Source organism: Oncorhynchus mykiss, chromosome 26 (assembly GCF_013265735.2).
Source record: "Oncorhynchus mykiss isolate Arlee chromosome 26, USDA_OmykA_1.1, whole genome shotgun sequence".
NCBI lineage: Eukaryota > Metazoa > Chordata > Actinopteri > Salmoniformes > Salmonidae > Oncorhynchus > Oncorhynchus mykiss.
This window is the reverse complement of record NC_048590.1, coordinates 4,421,530-4,439,759: the sequence shown is the minus strand read 5'-3', so window position 1 is coordinate 4,439,759 and position 18,230 is coordinate 4,421,530. Positions and strand designations below refer to the sequence as shown.

The following is an 18,230-nucleotide window of genomic DNA, read 5'->3' as shown; positions in this document are numbered from 1 at the left end:
TAGTCACAACACCTACCTATGGACAACGGTGTGATGGAGAGAGGATTTAGTCACAACACCTACCTATGGACAACGGTGTGATGGAGAGAGGATTTAGTCACAACACCTACCTATGGACAACGGTGTGATGGAGAGAGGATTTAGTCACAACACCTACCTATGGACAACGGTGTGATGGAGAGCGGATTTAATCACAACACCTACCTATGGACAACGGTGTGATGGAGAGCGGATTTAATCACAACACCTACCTATGGACAACAGTGTGATGGAGAGAGGATTTAATCACAACACCTACCTATGGACAACGGTGTGATGGAGAGCGGATTTAATCACAACACCTACCTATGGACAACGGTGTGATGGAGAGAGGATTTAGTCACAACACCTACCTATGGACAACGGTGTGATGGAGAGCGGATTTAGTCACAACACCTACCTATGGACAACGGTGTGATGGAGAGAGGATTTAGTCACAACACCTACCTATGGACAACGGTGTGATGGAGAGAGGATTTAGTCACAACACCTACCTATGGACAACGGTGTGATGGAGAGAGGATTTAGTCACAACACCTACCTATGGACAACGTTGTCATGGGGAGAGGATTTAGTCACAACACCTACCTATGGACAACGGTGTGATGGAGAGCGGATTTAGTCACAACACCTACCTATGGACAACGGTGTGATGGGGAGAGGATTTAGTCACAACACCTACCTATGGACAACGGTGTCATGGGGAGGTGGTGTGGAGTACTGCACCCCTTCGGTTAACATCACCTTCAAAGCCATCTGCTATTCAACCTTCACAACAGGAAGAGGAGTGGAAGTCACCACCACAACAATAACAGGGTTCTGTCCCAAAGTGCACCCTATTCCCTACGCAGTGCACTACTTGTAAGAAGGGGATCTGGTTAAAAGTAGTGCCCTATGTAGGGAATAGGGTGCCGTTTGGAACGCAGATCAAGGTGTCCCATTCCACCTCTTTCCAATGTCCTACAGGGTGTTACCATGCTGATAATAAGTACATACTATATTGAGAAATTAATCAATGTTTTACAATCTATTTGTGTAGCTTGTATCTCTCCCATTTGTTCCAATTGACGAGCCCCTTTTACTGACACCTGTGTCTGAGTTAATGAATGAATAGTGTATTGTCCACACCTGTCTCTGAGTTAATGAATGAATCGTGTATTGTCCACACCTGTCTCTGAGTTAATGAATGAATAGTGTATTGGCCACACCTGTCTCTGAGTTAATTGATGAATAGTGTATTGTCCACACCTGTCTCTGAGTAAATGAATGAATAGTGTATTGTCCACACCTGTCTCTGAGTAATGAATGAATAGTGTATTGTCCACACCTGTCTCTGAGTAAATGAATGAATAGTGTATTGTCCACACCTGTCTCTGAGTAAATGAATGAATAGTGTATTGTCCACACCTGTCTCTGAGTAATGAATGAATAGTGTATTGTCCACACCTGTCTCTGAGTAATGAATGAATAGTGTATTGTCCACACCTGTGTCTGAGTTAATGAATGAATAGTGTATTGGCCACACCTGTGTCTGAGTTAATGAATGAATAGTGTATTGGCCACACCTGTCTCTGAGTTAATGAATGAATAGTGTATTGGCCACACCTGTCTCTGAGTTAATTGATGAATAGTGTATTGTCCACACCTGTCTCTGAGTAATGAATGAATAGTGTATTGTCCACACCTGTCTCTGAGTAATGAATGAATAGTGTATTGTCCACACCTGTCTCTGAGTAATGAATAGTGTATTGTCCACACCTGTCTCTGAGTTAATGAATGAATAGTGTATTGTCCACACCTGTCTCTGAGTTAATGAATGAATAGTGTATTGGCCACACCTGTGTCTGAGTTAATGAATGAATAGTGTATTGGCCACACCTGTCTCTGAGTAATGAATGAATAGTGTATTGTCCACACCTGTCTCTGAGTAATGAATAGTGTATTGTCCACACCTGTCTCTGAGTTAATGAATGAATAGTGTATTGGCCACACCTGTCTCTGAGTTAATGAATGAATAGTGTATTGGCCACACCTGTCTCTGAGTTAATTGATGAATAGTGTATTGGCCACACCTGTCTCTGAGTTAATTGATGAATAGTGTATTGGCCACACCTGTCTCTGAGTTAATTGATGAATAGTGTATTGGCCACACCTGTCTCTGAGTTAATTGATGAATAGTGTATTGGCCACACCTGTCTCTGAGTTAATGAATGAATAGTGTATTGTCCACACCTGTCTCTGAGTAATGAATAGTGTATTGGCCACACCTGTCTCTGAGTAATGAATAGTGTATTGTCCACACCTGTCTCTGAGTTAATGAATGAATAGTGTATTGTCCACACCTGTCTCTGAGTAATGAATAGTGTATTGTCCACACCTGTCTCTGAGTAATGAATAGTGTATTGTCCACACCTGTGTCTGAGTTAATGAATGAATAGTGTATTGGCCACACCTGTCTCTGAGTAATGAATAGTGTATTGGCCACACCTGTCTCTGAGTTAATGAATGAATAGTGTATTGTCCACACCTGTCTCTGAGTTAATGAATGAATAGTGTATTGGCCACACCTGTCTCTGAGTTAATGAATGAATAGTGTATTGGCCACACCTGTCTCTGAGTTAATGAATGAATAGTGTATTGTCCACACCTGTCTCTGAGTAATGAATGAATAGTGTATTGTCCACACCTGTCTCTGAGTTAATGAATGAATAGTGTATTGTCCACACCTGTCTCTGAGTTAATGAATGAATAGTGTATTGTCCACACCTGTCTCTGAGTAATGAATGAATAGTGTATTGTCCACACCTGTCTCTGAGTAATGAATGAATAGTGTATTGTCCACACCTGTCTCTGAGTAATGAATGAATAGTGTATTGTCCACACCTGTCTCTGAGTAATGAATGAATAGTGTATTGGCCACACCTGTCTCTGAGTAATGAATGAATAGTGTATTGGCCACACCTGTCTCTGAGTAATGAATAGTGTATTGTCCACACCTGTCTCTGAGTTAATGAATGAATAGTGTATTGGCCACACCTGTCTCTGAGTTAATGAATGAATAGTGTATTGTCCACACCTGTCTCTGAGTAATGAATGAATAGTGTATTGTCCACACCTGTCTCTGAGTAATGAATGAATAGTGTATTGTCCACACCTGTCTCTGAGTAATGAATAGTGTATTGTCCACACCTGTCTCTGAGTTAATGAATGAATAGTGTATTGGCCACACCTGTCTCTGAGTTAATGAATCGTGTATTGTCCACACCTGTCTCTGAGTAATGAATGAATAGTGTATTGGCCACACCTGTCTCTGAGTTAATGAATAGTGTATTGTCCACACCTGTCTCTGAGTAATGAATGAATAGTGTATTGGCCACACCTGTGTCTGAGTTAATGAATGAATAGTGTATTGGCCACACCTGTCTCTGAGTAATGAATGAATAGTGTATTGGCCACACCTGTGTCTGAGTTAATGAATGAATAGTGTATTGGCCACACCTGTCTCTGAGTTAATGAATGAATAGTGTATTGGCCACACCTGTCTCTGAGTTAATGAATGAATAGTGTATTGTCCACACCTGTCTCTGAGTTAATGAATGAATAGTGTATTGGCCACACCTGTGTCTGAGTTAATGAATGAATAGTGTATTGGCCACACCTGTCTCTGAGTAATGAATGAATAGTGTATTGGCCACACCTGTCTCTGAGTTAATGAATGAATAGTGTATTGGCCACACCTGTCTCTGAGTAATGAATAGTGTATTGTCCACACCTGTCTCTGAGTTAATTGATGAATAGTGTATTGTCCACACCTGTCTCTGAGTTAATGAATGAATAGTGTATTGGCCACACCTGTCTCTGAGTTAATGAATGAATAGTGTATTGTCCACACCTGTCTCTGAGTAATGAATAGTGTATTGTCCACACCTGTCTCTGAGTTAATGAATGAATAGTGTATTGGCCACACCTGTCTCTGAGTAATGAATAGTGTATTGTCCACACCTGTCTCTGAGTTAATTGATGAATAGTGTATTGTCCACACCTGTCTCTGAGTTAATGAATGAATAGTGTATTGGCCACACCTGTCTCTGAGTTAATGAATGAATAGTGTATTGTCCACACCTGTCTCTGAGTAATGAATAGTGTATTGTCCACACCTGTCTCTGAGTAATGAATGAATAGTGTATTGTCCACACCTGTCTCTGAGTAATGAATAGTGTATTGTCCACACCTGTCTCTGAGTAATGAATGAATAGTGTATTGGCCACACCTGTCTCTGAGTTAATGAAATACTGGAGATAAGATCCATTAAATAAACAATAGTCCATTTCCACCCTCACAATCTTCTATCAAAACATTTCACTTCCTTATTGTCAAAATGATAGCACTATGTTTATCTACTCTTCTGAAATCATCTGCATTTCCTGTGATTTGATTGGTCTACCTCCCGTGATGGTGACCAATGCCCTCCCACCGTTCTACCTTGGCCACTGTACTGTGGTGAAACAGGAAGTTAGTGGGTCTTTGTATCGACTGAGAGAGGCTTACACCACAGTAGATAGATGTCAGGTCTGAGAGACACCCTGAAACACAGAGTCATGGAGCTCAGCTCAGCTTACGCCCTGTTAATCCTCTGTTGGGGCGAGGAGCGCAATCTGTCATGGAGACACACACACACACATACACACACACACACACACACACACACACACACACACACACATACACACGCGTGCGTGTGTTGAACGTGAAAGACGCCACACCACTGAAGCCATGAATAGTACCAGATCCCTTGTTGTTTCTCTCTGACCTGTGTTGTTAAGGCCAGGCCGTGTGCCAGGTGTTATGCCCAGCGAGGGGCAAGGCTCTGATCTAACACACAACTCCCAGCGTCTCCAAAAAAAAATCTCTCTCACTTCTTCTTTTAAACTTCTTAAGGATCTGACACTTTTTATTTATTTTTACTATTTTTTTGCCTGAAATGACATACCCAAATCTAACTTCCTGTAGCTCAGGACCTAAAATGACATACCCAAATCTAACTTCCTGTAGCTCAGGACCTGAAATGACATACCCAAATCTAACTTCCTGTAGCTCAGGACCTGAAATGACATACCCAAATCTAACTTCCTGTAGCTCAGGACCTAAAATGACATACCCAAATCTAACTTCCTGTAGCTCAGGACCTAAAATGACATACCCAAATCTAACTTCCTGTAGCTCAGGACCTAAAATGACATACCCAAATCTAACTTCCTGTAGCACAGGACCTAAAATGACATACCCAAATCTAACTTCCTGTAGCTCAGGCCCTGAAGCAAGGATATGCATATTCTTGATACCATTTGAAAGGAAACACTTTGAAGTCTCAAAAAAGCTGTTTCCCTCCTCTATTAAGAGCACCGTGAGTTGAGACACGGAACGTTGAGATGGAGATTCAATAACAGCACCTGATAAAAAAAGGCTTTTTATTCTGAGGGAGGGAGGACCTGTTGGTCCCGCCATTAAAGAGACTGTCAATGGTCAGACTGAACCTTTAACTAACACCAGAGCTGTGAAAATAGATTTAAAGCTGTTCAACTCTGATGGCTATCTAGTAGCGCCATCTATTGACCGCAGAAAGTATAGCACCAAGTAATGTGTATTATAATGGTTGTGTCTGTCAGAAACCGAATTCCAACCTTCCTTTGGCTTGTTTCCTATTGTCTTAATCATACCAGTGTGTCTGGAGGGGTAGACAATGGTGGCCCTTCCCACTTCCTCACCTAGCGAAGGTTTATTTCAATCAATGAAGAGAGATCATGTGATGTAGTTAATCAAGTCTTGTCATCGAGATATAGCCTCAACAAGAGACAGAGACGGGTTACTGAAGAAAGAGAGGAGTGTTCATCAGATGACATGTTGTTGTTGTTGTTGTTGTTTTTCTTCACATCTCCTGACAGAAATGTGGTGAAATCCTGTTCTCTGTGCCGTTATATAGAGGCTTTCATCATGTGGTCTGTCCAACACAGTGATAAGAGCTGTGTGTCTCGCTGGCTGATTCACGCTCTTTCACTTCTGAATCACCCCTCTGTTCTATCGCTTTTAATAAATCATCCATTCTGGTTCCGGAATGGAATATCAGATTTAAATAAATCATCCATTCTGGTTCCGGAATGTCAGATTTAAATAAATCATCCATTCTGGTTCTGGAATGGAATATCAGTTTTAAATAAATCATCCATTCTGGTTCTGGAATGGAATATCAGTTTTAAATAAATCATCCATTCTGGTTCTGGAATGGAATGTCAGTTTTAAATAAATCATCCATTCTGGTTCCGGAATGTCAGATTTAAATAAATCATCCATTCTGGTTCTGGAATGGAATGTCAGTTTTAAATAAATCATCCATTCTGGTTCTGGAATGGAATGTCAGTTTTAAATAAATCATCCATTCTGGTTCTGGAATGGAATATCAGTTTTAAATAAATCATCCATTCTGGTTCTGGAATGGAATGTCAGTTTTAAATAAATCATCCATTCTGGTTCTGGAATGGAATGTCAGATTTAAATAAATCATCCATTCTGGTTCTGGAATGGAATGTCAGTTTTAAATAAATCATCCATTCTGGTTCTGGAATGGAATGTCAGTTTTAAATAAATCATCCATTCTGGTTCTGGAATGGAATGTCAGTTTTAAATAAATCATCCATTCTGGTTCTGGAATGGAATGTCAGTTTTAAATAAATCATCCATTCTGGTTCCGGAATGGAATATCAGTTTTAAGTAAATCATCCATTCTAGTTCCGGAATGTCAGTTTTAAATAAATCATCCATTCTGGTTCTGTAATGGAATGTCAGTTGAGTCCATCAGTATATTCGGTCGCACTTCTTTGTAAAATGGCAGAAACTCTCAGCCTCTTACTTCTAAACGTTTTATTTTTAATTGAAATCTACAGTCCAGGCTACACGTCATCAGAAGCAATGCTTGCACTATCTAACCCACCTGGTTCCCACTGGGTATGATGACGTGTTGATGAACACTCAGGGACAATAGGAACTACATTATTAGAGGCCCTATAAGCAATATTATCTTAAATAAATCATGATCTGCACGAAGAAAATACACGGTTGTTGTTTTAGTAGAAAGCTATTTGTTTTGCTGCTTTTTGAATCTGTAGCGCTGAAGATCCCCGCTATACCAGGATTTACATTTAAGGGCAATGTTCCTGCGTTTTGTCGGAGTGCCAATATGACGAGGATCTTCAGCGCTACGGATTGAATCCATCCCTCTCTTCAGTTGGTTCGTTAAAGTGGCCCCTCAAACATTTCCCACCGTTTCCCAACATTTCCCACCGTTGTGTTTACACCTACTGTTTGTGTGTGTGTGTGTGTGTGTGTGTGTGTGTGTGTGTGTGTGTGTGTGTGTGTGTGTGTGTGTGTGTGTGTGTGTGTGTGTGTGTGTGTGTGTGTGTGTGTGTGTGTGTGTGTGTGTGTGTGCGCTCATCTATGTGGCTACATAATATTGTTGTCTTAGACACCCCAGGCTTTATTAGTGAAGGATATCGTGGTCAGTTGGAGAGGTTTATTAGTGAAGGATACCGTGGTCAGTTGGAGAGGTTTATTAGTGAAGGATACCGTGGTCAGTTGGAGAGGTTTATTAGTGAAGGATATCGTGGTCCGCTGGAGAGGTATCATTAGTGAAGGATACCGTGGTCAGTTGGAGAGGCTTTATTAGTGAAGGATATCGTGGTCAACTAGAGAAGTTTTATTAGTGAAGGATATCGTGATCAACTAGAGAAGTTTTATTGGTGAAGGATATCGTGATCAACTAGAGAAGTTTTATTGGTGAAGGATATCGTGGTCAACTAGAGAAGTTTTATTAGTGAAGGATATCGTGATCAACTAGAGAGGTTTAATTAGTGAAGGATATCGTGATAAACTAGAGAGGTTTCATTAGTGAAGGATATCGTGATAAACTAGAGAGGTTTCATTAGTGAAGGATACCGTGGTCAGTTGGAGAGGTTTTATTAGTGAAGGATACCGTGATCAATTAGAGAAGTATTATTAATGAAGGATACCGTGATCAACTAGAGAAGTTTTATTAGTGAAGGATACCATGATCAACTAGAGAAGTTTTATTAGTGAAGGATGCTGTGGTCAGTTGGAGAGATTTTATTAGTGAAGGATATCGTGGTCAACTAGAGAGGTTTTATTGGTGAAGGATATCGTGGTCAACTAGAGAAGTTTTATTAGTGAAGGATATTGTGGTCAGTTGGAGGTTTTATTAGTGAAGGATATCGTGGTCAACTAGAGAAGTTTTATTGGTGAAGGATATCGTGGTCAACTAGAGAGGTTTTATTAGTGAAGGATATCGTGGTCAACTAGAGAGGTTTTATTAGTGAAGGATATCGTGGTCAACTAGAGAGGTTTAATTAGTGAAGGATATCGTGGTCAACTAGAGAGGTTTAATTAGTGAAGGATATCGTGGTCAGCTAGAGAGGTTTATTAGTGAAGGATATCGTGGTCAGCTAGAGAGGTTTATTAGTGAAGGATATCGTGGTCAGCTAGAGAGGTTTATTAGTGAAGGATATCGTGGTCAGCTAGAGTGGTTTAATTAGTGAAGGATATCGTGGTCAACTAGAGAGGTTATATTGGTGAAGGATATCGTGGTCAGCTAGAGTGGTTTAATTAGTGAAGGATATCGTGGTCAACTAGAGAGGTTATATTGGTGAAGGATATCGTGGTCAGCTAAAGAGGTTTCTCGGTATTATCCTCCCTCGTTTTCTTCTCCTCCTTTCTGACATTTTCACACTCAGTCCATCTCACCACGTCTCTAGCTTGACAGTAGACTCTCCAAAGCACTGTAGTCAAACTGCATTTCTCAAATGTAATGAAAGTAATGTTTAGCCATAACCGAATGTCAAGCAATAATAATATCAATGTTGTATTTTTTAATCTTGTGTAGAGTCTTAAATATTGCATGTCGATAAATTCTAATGGTTCACACTTGACTTTTATTTTTTTAGTTCTCTTCTATATTCTGAATTCTGTGTTTTATTGTCACGTTCATGTATGACGAGTTCTGTTCTCTACTTCTGTTTAATCTGTATGGAATTACTTATAGAGTTACCTATAGAGTTACCTATAGAGTTACCTATAGAATTACCTATAGAGTTACCTATGGAATTACCTATAGAGTTACCTATGGAATTACCTTTAGCGTTACCTATGGAATTACCTTTAGCGTTACCTATGGAAATACCTTTAGCGTTACCTATGGATTTACCTATAGAGTTACCTATAGAATTACCTATAGAATTACCTATAGAATTACCTATAGAGTTACCTATAGAGTTACCTATAGAGTTACCTATAGAATTACCTATAGAGTTACCTATAGAATTACCTATAGAATTACCTATAGAATTACCTATAGAGTTACCTATAGAGTTACCTATAGAATTACCTATAGAATTACCTATAGAGTTACCTATAGAGTTACCTATAGAATTACCTATAGAGTTACCTATAGAATTACCTATAGAGTTACCTATGGAATTACCTATAGAGTTACCTATGGAATTACCTATAGACTCTGTCTATACAGACCAAGTGAGAGCGACATACTGCTATAGACTCTGTCTATACAGACCAAGTGAGAGGGACATACTGCTATAGACTCTGTCTATACAGACCAAGTGAGAGCGACATACTGCTATAGACTCTGTCTATACAGACCAAGTGAGAGCGACATACTGCCATAGACTCTGTCTATACAGAACAAGTGAGAGCGACATACTGCTATAGACTCTGTCTATACAGACCAAGTGAGAGCGACATACTGCTATAGACTCTGTCTATACAGACCAAGTGAGAGCGACATACTGCTATAGACTCTGTCTATACAGACCAAGTGAGAGGGACATACTGCTATAGACTCTGTCTATACAGACCAAGTGAGAGCGACATACTGCCATAGACTCTGTCTATACAGACCAAGTGAGAGGGACATACTGCTATAGACTCTGTCTATACAGACCAAGTGAGAGCGACATACTGCTATAGACTCTGTCTATACAGACCAAGTGAGAGGGACATACTGCTATAGACTCTGTCTATACAGACCAAGTGAGAGCGACATACTGCCATAGACTCTGTCTATACAGACCAAGTGAGAGGGACATACTGCTATAGACTCTGTCTATACAGACCAAGTGAGAGCGACATACTGCCATAGACTCTGTCTATACAGACCAAGTGAGAGGGACATACTGCTATAGACTCTGTCTATACAGACCAAGTGAGAGGGACATACTGCTATAGACTCTGTCTATACAGACCAAGTGAGAGCGACATACTGCCATAGACTCTGTCTATACAGACCAAGTGAGAGGGACATACTGCCATAGACTCTGTCTATACAGACCAAGTGAGAGGGACATACTGCTATAGACTCTGTCTATACAGACCAAGTGAGAGCGACATACTGCTATAGACTCTGTCTATACAGACCAAGTGAGAGCGACATACTGCCATAGACTCTGTCTATACAGACCAAGTGAGAGGGACATACTGCCATAGACTCTGTCTATACAGACCAAGTGAGAGGGACATACTGCCATAGACTCTGTCTATACAGACCAAGTGAGAGGGACATACTGCTATAGACTCTGTCTATACAGACCAAGTGAGAGGGACATACTGCTATAGACTCTGTCTATACAGACCAAGTGAGAGGGACATACTGCCATAGACTCTGTCTATACAGACCAAGTGAGAGGGACATACTGCTATAGACTCTGTCTATACAGACCAAGTGAGAGGGACATACTGCCATAGACTCTGTCTATACAGACCAAGTGAGAGGGACATACTGCCATAGACTCTGTCTATACAGACCAAGTGAGAGGGACATACTGCCATAGACTCTGTCTATACAGACCAAGTGAGAGGGACATACTGCCATAGACTCTGTCTATACAGACCAAGTGAGAGGGACATACTGCCATAGACTCTGTCTATACAGACCAAGTGAGAGGGACATACTGCTATAGACTCTGTCTATACAGACCAAGTGAGAGGGACATACTGCCATAGACTCTGTCTATACAGACCAAGTGAGAGGGACATACTGCTATAGACTCTGTCTATACAGACCAAGTGAGAGGGACATACTGCCATAGACTCTGTCTATACAGACCAAGTGAGAGCGACATACTGCCATAGACTCTGTCTATACAGACCAAGTGAGAGGGACATACTGCCATAGACTCTGTCTATACAGACCAAGTGAGAGGGACATACTGCCATAGACTCTGTCTATACAGACCAAGTGAGAGGGACATACTGCTATAGACTCTGTCTATACAGACCAAGTGAGAGGGACATACTGCCATAGACTCTGTCTATACAGACCAAGTGAGAGGGACATACTGCTATAGACTCTGTCTATACAGACCAAGTGAGAGCGACATACTGCCATAGACTCTGTCTATACAGACCAAGTGAGAGGGACATACTGCCATAGACTCTGTCTATACAGACCAAGTGAGAGGGACATACTGCCATAGACTCTGTCTATACAGACCAAGTGAGAGCGACATACTGCCATAGACTCTGTCTATACAGACCAAGTGAGAGGGACATACTGCTATAGACTCTGTCTATACAGACCAAGTGAGAGGGACATACTGCCATAGACTCTGTCTATACAGACCAAGTGAGAGGGACATACTGCTATAGACTCTGTCTATACAGACCAAGTGAGAGGGACATACTGCCATAGACTCTGTCTATACAGACCAAGTGAGAGCGACTATATTTATTTTATTTGTAAATTTCACATTGTTAGAGGATGAGATGTTTTATACAGAGTACTGAACCACGGCCCTTGAGTTTCTAGTCTTAAAAAAATAATAAATCGTGTTTAGTGAAATTATTTTTATTAATTAAATGTTTTATTTAAACCTGTGTAAAGATGTGATTGTTAAAGCCATTTGGTTGGATTTGAAGTACTGGACTGTCTATCTAACTCATCAGACCTGACCAACATGGCTGGTTACTGGACTGTCTATCTAACTCATCAGACCTGACCAACATGACTGGTTACTGGACTGTCTATCTAACTCATCAGACCTGACCAACATGGCTGGTTACTGGACTGACTATAACTCATCAGACCTGACCAACATGGCTGGTTACTGGACTGACTATCTAACTCATCAGACCTGACCAACATGGCTGGTTACTGGACTGTCTATCTAACTCATCAGACCTGACCAACATGGCTGGTTACTGGACTGACAATCTAACTCATCAGACCTGACCAACATGGCTGGTTATTGGACTGTCTATCTAACTCATCAGACCTGACCAACATGGCTGGTTACTGGACTGTCTATCTAACTCATCAGACCTGACCAACATGACTGGTTACTGGACTGTCTATCTAACTCATCAGACCTGACCAACATGGCTGGTTACTGGACTGACTATAACTCATCAGACCTGACCAACATGGCTGGTTACTGGACTGTCTATCTAACTCATCAGACCTGACCAACATGGCTGGTTACTGGACTGTCTATCTAACTCATCAGACCTGACCAACATGGCTGGTTACTGGACTGACAATCTAACTCATCAGACCTGACCAACATGGCTGGTTACTGGACTGACTATCTAACTCATCAGACCTGACCGACATGGCTGGTTACTGGATTGTCTATCTAACTCATCAGACCTGACCGACATGGCTGGTTACTGGACTGACTATCTAACTCATCAGAACTGACCAACATGGCTGGTTACTGGACTGACTATCTAACTCATCAGACCTGACCAACATGGCTGGTTATTGGACTGTCTATCTATCTCATCAGACCTGACCAACATGGCTGGTTACTGGACTGACTATCTAACTCATCAGAACTGACCAACATGGCTGGTTACTGGACTGACTATCTAACTCATCAGACCTGACCAACATGGCTGGTTACTGGACTGACTATCTAACTCATCAGACCTGACCAACATGGCTGGTTACTGGACTGACTATCTAACTCATCAGACCTGACCAACATGGCTGGTTACTGGACTGACTATAACTCATCAGACCTGACCAACATGGCTGGTTACTGGACTGACTATCTAACTCATCAGACCTGACCAACATGGCTGGTTACTGGACTGTCTATCTAACTCATCAGACCTGACCAACATGGCTGGTTACTGGACTGACTATCTAACTCATCAGACCTGACCAACATGGCTGGTTACTGGACTGACTATAACTCATCAGACCTGACCAACATGGCTGGTTACTGGACTGACTATCTAACTCATCAGACCTGACCAACATGGCTGGTTACTGGACTGACTATAACTCATCAGACCTGACCAACATGGCTGGTTACTGGACTGACTATCTAACTCATCAGACCTGACCAACATGGCTGGTTACTGGACTGACTATCTAACTCATCAGACCTGACCAACATGGCTGGTTACTGGACTGACTATCTAACTCATCAGACCTGACCGACATGGCTGGTTACTGGACTGACTATCTAACTCATCAGACCTGACCTACATGGCTGGTTACTGGACTGTCTATCTAACTCATCAGACCTGACCAACATGGCTGGTTATTGGACTGTCTATCTAACTCATCAGACCTGACCAACATGGCTGGTTACTGGACTGACTATAACTCATCAGACCTGACCAACATGGCTGGTTACTGGACTGACTATCTAACTCATCAGACCTGACCAACATGGCTGGTTACTGGACTGACTATCTAACTCATCAGACCTGACCAACATGGCTGGTTACTGGACTGACTATAACTCATCAGACCTGACCAACATGGCTGGTTACTGGACTGACTATAACTCATCAGACCTGACCAACATGGCTGGTTACTGGACTGTCTATCTAACTCATCAGACCTGACCAACATGGCTGGTTACTGGACTGTCTATCTAACTCATCAGACCTGACCAACATGGCTGGTTACTGGACTGACAATCTAACTCATCAGACCTGACCAACATGGCTGGTTACTGGACTGACTATCTAACTCATCAGACCTGACCGACATGGCTGGTTACTGGATTGTCTATCTAACTCATCAGACCTGACCGACATGGCTGGTTACTGGACTGACTATCTAACTCATCAGAACTGACCAACATGGCTGGTTACTGGACTGACTATCTAACTCATCAGACCTGACCAACATGGCTGGTTATTGGACTGTCTATCTATCTCATCAGACCTGACCAACATGGCTGGTTACTGGACTGACTATCTAACTCATCAGAACTGACCAACATGGCTGGTTACTGGACTGACTATCTAACTCATCAGACCTGACCAACATGGCTGGTTACTGGACTGACTATCTAACTCATCAGACCTGACCAACATGGCTGGTTACTGGACTGACTATCTAACTCATCAGACCTGACCAACATGGCTGGTTACTGGACTGACTATAACTCATCAGACCTGACCAACATGGCTGGTTACTGGACTGACTATCTAACTCATCAGACCTGACCAACATGGCTGGTTACTGGACTGTCTATCTAACTCATCAGACCTGACCAACATGGCTGGTTACTGGACTGACTATCTAACTCATCAGACCTGACCAACATGGCTGGTTACTGGACTGACTATAACTCATCAGACCTGACCAACATGGCTGGTTACTGGACTGACTATCTAACTCATCAGACCTGACCAACATGGCTGGTTACTGGACTGACTATAACTCATCAGACCTGACCAACATGGCTGGTTACTGGACTGACTATCTAACTCATCAGACCTGACCAACATGGCTGGTTACTGGACTGACTATCTAACTCATCAGACCTGACCAACATGGCTGGTTACTGGACTGACTATCTAACTCATCAGACCTGACCGACATGGCTGGTTACTGGACTGACTATCTAACTCATCAGACCTGACCTACATGGCTGGTTACTGGACTGTCTATCTAACTCATCAGACCTGACCAACATGGCTGGTTATTGGACTGTCTATCTAACTCATCAGACCTGACCAACATGGCTGGTTACTGGACTGACTATAACTCATCAGACCTGACCAACATGGCTGGTTACTGGACTGACTATCTAACTCATCAGACCTGACCAACATGGCTGGTTACTGGACTGACTATCTAACTCATCAGACCTGACCAACATGGCTGGTTACTGGACTGACTATAACTCATCAGACCTGACCAACATGGCTGGTTACTGGACTGACTATCTAACTCATCAGACCTGACCAACATGGCTGGTTACTGGACTGACTATAACTCATCAGACCTGACCAACATGGCTGGTTACTGGACTGACTATCTAACTCATCAGACCTGACCAACATGGCTGGTTACTGGACTGACTATCTAACTCATCAGACCTGACCAACATGGCTGGTTACTGGACTGACTATCTAACTCATCAGACCTGACCGACATGGCTGGTTACTGGACTGACTATCTAACTCATCAGACCTGACCAACATGGCTGGTTACTGGACTGTCTATCTAACTCATCAGACCTGACCAACATGGCTGGTTATTGGACTGTCTATCTAACTCATCAGACCTGACCAACATGGCTGGTTACTGGACTGACTATAACTCATCAGACCTGACCAACATGGCTGGTTACTGGACTGACTATCTAACTCATCAGACCTGACCAACATGGCTGGTTACTGGACTGACTACCTAACTCATCAGACCTGACCAACATGGCTGGTTACTGGACTGACTATCTAACTCATCAGACCTGACCAACATGGCTGGTTACTGGACTGTCTATCTAACTCATCAGACCTGACCAACATGGCTGGTTATTGGACTGTCTATCTAACTCATCAGACCTGACCAACATGGCTGGTTACTGGGCTGACTATAACTCATCAGACCTGACCAACATGGCTGGTTACTGGACTGACTATAACTCATCAGACCTGACCAACATGACTGGTTAAAGGACTGACTATCTAACTCATCAGACCTGACCAACATGACTGGTTAAAGGACTGACTATCTAACTCATCAGACCTGACCAACATGGCTGGTTACTGGACTGACTATCTAACTCATCAGACCTGACCAACATGGCTGGTTACTGGACTGACTATCTAACTCATCAGACCTGACCAACATGGCTGGTTACTGGACTGACTATCTAACTCATCAGACCTGACCAACATGGCTGGTTACTGGACTGACTATCTAACTCATCAGACCTGACCAACATGGCTGGTTACTGGACTGACTATCTAACTCATCAGACCTGACCAACATGGCTGGTTTATATCAATCACAATGACATGTCAGGAATATAGGAACTCTATGGTCTCGTAGAAAGAGCATCACAAGATGAGTCTCATGGCTAAAAAAAAAATAATCAGGAAAATAAGTATTGAGCTGTTACATTCTGAGTGATGCACTTCCTGTTTTACAGCCTCTACTGTATGTAGTGGAATGTGAGCTTTGAAAACGGTTCATTAAACTCAGTCCTGCTATTGAGTCTGGAGGCCATAGTGTCCTATACAACAACAACAAACAAACAAACAGATTTTATAACCATTCAGACTGAATACTCAATTGCTATCTTCAAAACACTGCTATGACATCAAATCAGATCACTCTGGCTGTTCATAGTTATTTAATGACTGTGTTGCTAGCCACGGCTGTATGATTCAAATAATAGACAATCTATTTCAATGTTGTTGTTTTTTTTTTCTAAGATGGATTACATGTGTGTTTTAGTTCCTTTACAATAACGAGTCTTCACGTGTTTAATGGAGAAATGAACATAGAACACAATCTTTGTTAATAATTAAATAAAAATGTGTTTTTTAAGCAGTTGTTTTTTTTAAAGTGAAGAACCAGCTACAGCACAGTGAGGGGTTGGGGGTTATGTTTTGATGGTACGTGTTACGCTACTGATCTTTAAGATAATGACATACAGACTTTTTTTTTTGTTTTTTTCAATCCAGATCTTTTAAAGTCTCTTCAGTTGTCTTCACAAACAGCCACCTTGTTTCTTTGTCTGAGTCATGAATAATATACTGTAAGTCTTTTTGGAATCTTTTTTTTTTTTTGTAAATACAAAACTGTAAAAGAAAATTAATACATGTAAAGTTGTCTTTTTTAAAATACTTTTCAATTCTAATATGATGAATATTGTTATATTGCACTTAAGAAAACCAACCTGTACCTTTTTAATATTGTGACCTTTTATTAAAAGTGCATTGGACACAGCAGTTCTCTGGGTGTGTAATGTGTGGTTGCCCCAGAATTAAAATGGCAGCTTTGAGAGAAGCTAGCAATCATCCATTTCCTGTCGTTATTTTGTTCAATATATATATATAGTGTATATAGTATATAAGTTATTATATTATTATTTTATATATTATTTATAATTTTTGATACACTGATATATAGTAAGTTAGACAGATACTATTGTTAAGGTAATGACTAAAGAATTCCACCCTGAAGCGTAATTGATGGATTGTGTAACATATATAATGAAAAATTAGAATTATAAACCTCAGTCCAACAAGGTCGAGACAAGCAGAAATGTGTGTGTCTTATTAAGAAAACACAGAGAACAATTAAAACTATTCATGACCTGACCTGGTTAGAACTCTGAGAAACTTACGGCAGGAAAGGGAGTCCCCGTCAAGGTCCCTCTGATCTCGGGGGGGATGGAACTGCCAGCTTGGTAGTGATAAACGAGGAGTGAGAACTATGGGGAAAGATACATCCCGCCTACTGTTTGTGTGTATGAATGTGTGTGTAGTAGGTAGGGAGGGGTTGAGTTATAAAATGTCTTTGTATTGTGGACTTCAGAACGTTCTCGTGAATAAACTTCACGGACCTTTTGCATAAGCTTGAGTCTTTGCCTAATGATTATTAAACCCAGGGTCTGACAAACCTCGGGGATGAGTCAAAGCTTAAATAAGTGTTAGTTATTATCATTGGGATTGAAAATTCTCGTGACGATGGAAATATGAAAAATGGAGAGGCGATGGCTAGAAAGCCGGTGACGTCGAACGCCGCCCGAACAAGGAGAGGAGCCGACTTCGGCAGAAGTCTTCCAACAGTATGTCTTTAATAAGGAGGAATGTCTCCACAGTAGCCTTCCAACAGTATGTCTTTAATA

The 18,230-nt window shown here is 41.5% G+C and overlaps 1 long non-coding RNA gene across 1 annotated transcript; it reads right to left on the bottom strand.

Annotated features, from left to right (window-relative positions):
• Window positions 1-3,965: 3,965 nt before the first annotated feature.
• On the bottom strand, window positions 3,966-4,387 carry LOC118944447. Its single transcript, XR_005039787.1, has 3 exons — window positions 4,310-4,387; window positions 4,042-4,161; window positions 3,966-4,006 (listed from the first exon to the last, which is right to left on the bottom strand). It is a non-coding gene; the product is annotated as an uncharacterized LOC118944447 (long non-coding RNA).
• Between the last annotated feature and the right edge of the window lie 13,843 nt (window positions 4,388-18,230).